Genomic DNA, 3,433 nt, shown 5'->3' on the forward strand with positions numbered 1-3,433 from the left:
AAGTCCTGCAGTCTGAACGTAGCCAATCTGTTGGATTGTTCAGTCAGATAATACGCCGTTATCCTGATTGGTGACATAAAATGTCATGTTGGAGTTGGAATCCAAGGCTGTCGGTATGTTAAGGCTATTTTTAATGGGTTCTGTTCGTTTTTCCTAAAAACCTGTTGGACAGCAAGGTTTTCGGATTGTTAACGGTCGGATTATTGTCACGACTGTATTAAAAAATCTTTTATGTTGGTAAAGTCTACAATGTCTTGCCATCTTTTGTTACTTGTTTATGTCATTTCCAATCAAAAAAACCTGTCTTCTAAGCTAAAATTAGATGTAAATCAACATTTTGTATCAATAATTTGGGGCTCAACTGAGTTTAATCAGCTGTTCTCAAATCAGCAAAGGGTAAAGCCGTTAATGCAGGAATGTGGAGAATGACTTCTCACCATAGCGTCCATCGTGTTTGATCTCCAGCTCTATCAGGGCATAGGCGATGGTTGTGTTAACAGGAATCTCCATGGTGACGTTGCTGTCTGTACCCAGGCTCCCATCCTCCTTTAATGAAACCTGAAAGAGTACAAGAACTGGCTGAGACAACACATGAAAAAACAAAACAAAACTCACCAATATAATAAAAAAAACACCCTAAAGGCATTAAAATGAAATAATTAGCCTCATTCCAAAGGATTTAAAAACTGTTCAGTGTGGCTACAGTAGAATTTAACAAAAGGAACCATTTTCATCCGCCTACAAACAAGGATACGAACACAGTAAATTCATAGATTTGGGTTCAGCCTTGGAAAAAACAAAGGCTTCTGTCTCTGAGCAGTTCTCACAAGTAGCTGACTACAACACAAAGAGGAAGCAAATGAAGGAAGTGAAATCAAACTAAACCAGATATCTTGTGGTATAATTGGAACAAATTCCATTTGACGAGTTCTGCTTTCTCCACTTCGACACACAGCCCACGGTTGGCATGCACTCCATGAAACTCATTCTGGGAAAAGTTGAATACCAATAACTAGAGAGGAAATCCCATAATCTATTGGCTGGAATGTAGGCACAACAAAAAAGGAAATTACTGAATAAAAAAATACGCCACAAGGCTGAATTCTCATACAAACTGATGGAACTGGTAAAGACAAGATTCTTTTTAAAAAAAAACTAGCTTGTGTATTACCACATCAACCCTCTAAACAACAGGAAGTTCTTTACTCCCATCTCATTTTTACTCACTGTGTGCTCATTTTAAAGCCCTACATCTATATGGAAACAGCACAATCATGGGTAAAAGTAGAGATAACTTAAAAATGTCCTTTGTGCAGTTATAATGCCATTTATCTTCTGTTTTTTTTTTTTAATCTTTTTTTTTTTTTTTTAAATAAGAAAAAACTGAAGTAGAATTTCTTTGATTGTTATTTTACAAAACTCCCATCCATCCATTATTTATTATTTTTATTCATCCTCACTAGGGTCTTGGGGGGCTGGAGTCTATCCCAGCCGACTTAGGGTGAAGGCAGGTTCACCTGGACAGGTAACCAGTCTATCACAGGGCTACACTTAGAGACAGACAACCAAGCACACTGTCAATTTAGAATCACCAATTAACCACAACATGTTTTTGGACTGTGGGAGAAAGCCAGAGAACCCGGAGAGAACCCACGCTGCACGGGGAGAACATGTAAACTTAACGCAGAAAGATTCCGGTGCCCCCTCCGGGACACGAACCGGCGAACTTCTTGCTGCGAGGCAACAGTGCTAACCAACTGCGCCACCCTGCAGCCCATTTACAAAAATTGAAAAAAAAAACAGAACTGGAATCAACATGTAAAACATTTTACCAAGTGTCAACAGATGTACCAATATTTGGAAAAAAAAAAAAAAAAGGTGATGCTACACACTATAAACATTTTACTCCTTATAATTTTTGACATACTCGTCTCCTCTCTGCTTGGTGTAAACACAGCCTGCAGTTCAGCCGAGAACACAGTTGCTTCTAGGAGTGCAGAATTTTATTTTTTTTGTTTATACAGTATCTGGTTAGCGCAAACACTTTATCCCTGGCGAATTTTTAAATGAGATATGTCAAGCAAATGTATTCTGATTAAACACTTTAAAGCTTATCACAGATTAGTAGCTGTAGGAGAATCAGAAAGTTGACAATCAGTCGAGTCCTTGGTGTTTTTACAGTTTCTGGCTCTGACACATGCTGTANGCAGGACTTCACACTGCAGTGAAAACTGTACCCACAGTGAGCAAAAATGCAACAGGAGCAGAAAACCCAGAAGCTGCTTTGGGTTCAGAGAGTTAACTATAACGAAACAGGCAGCAGGAACATGGAAGACACCAGAGTAAACTGCTATAACAAGTAAAATCTAATTAAAACACTGCGTGCCTTTACACTCTAAATGCATCATTGCACCCTAAAATACCAACACCACATCTTATCAACACACAGACACCTGCTCCTGCCACATGAAGACTGTCAGTGTCGACACATTTACCACAAACTCACTTCAAACAGGTTTGATCCTGATTGAAGCCCAACAGAGCAGAAGTATCTCTACACTGGGAATCAGGCTGCGACCACAAATCTGTGAAGTGCAACTAAACATTTTTACAGGTCGCACCTGACATTTACAACAAGTGTGTCTCTGTGTGAATTTCAGTTATTTTATTTTTCCACCCACATTTTACACTACATTGCCGTTTTTTGAGAGACGATACTGAATCACAAAGTTTGTCTTTTTGGATGTTTTGATGTCTTTTATACACTTTATTGCTGCTACGACATTCTGGTAATGGGGTTTACTTGTGTTCGCTGGCTGTTTGTTGCCGTCACACAGAATTATCCGGTCTCCTGTAATGTGACACTGTTGATGCAGAAACCGTGTCTGAGTGAAATCATGTGAGACGTCGGGTCAGCAATTACGAAGATGGTCAGTCGGCACTAAACGCACCACAAGTCAGGATTCATGAAGATCTCCAGCACCATCACTGGACCACTCAAACTAAAACCTACATTTTTAGTCTTTCTTTCACACAGCCTCATGTGATTTACTCGTATCAGATATATATATTTCCTGTATTATGACACTTGTATTTCATTTTGCTACGTTTCATCTCCATTTCTTTCATTTTATTTACATGTCGTTTTTAATTTAAAACACTTTGAGATGCACTTTATATATAAACTCTGCTACAAAAATAAAGTTATTGTTGTTAATAATACTATTTTGTGATATTCTCTGTCTTATTAGATGCTGATTTTTCCTGATAATTTGTTAGTTTTAGAATAAAAGTGATTCGTTCTAAAAATTCTTGGAGTGTCTTGGTATTGTCTTCACAACAACAAACCGCAGAGGACCACTGGTCTTCGAAATCACTTCCTAAAAATCATTTCATAGACTTGATTTCATGTGATGTCATCCATTTTATTCAT

The 3,433-nt window shown here is 38.2% G+C and overlaps 1 protein-coding gene across 1 annotated transcript in view; it reads right to left on the reverse strand.

Annotated features, from left to right (window-relative positions):
* gsdmeb (gasdermin Eb) overlaps positions 1-3,433 on the reverse strand; it is a 15,489-nt gene that overhangs the window by 7,422 nt on the left and 4,634 nt on the right. The window lies entirely within an intron of this gene.

The sequence above is a fragment of the Stegastes partitus genome, unplaced genomic scaffold (genome assembly GCF_000690725.1).
Source record: "Stegastes partitus isolate 25-593 unplaced genomic scaffold, Stegastes_partitus-1.0.2 Scaffold711, whole genome shotgun sequence".
In the NCBI taxonomy this organism is placed as follows: Eukaryota; Metazoa; Chordata; class Actinopteri; family Pomacentridae; genus Stegastes; species Stegastes partitus.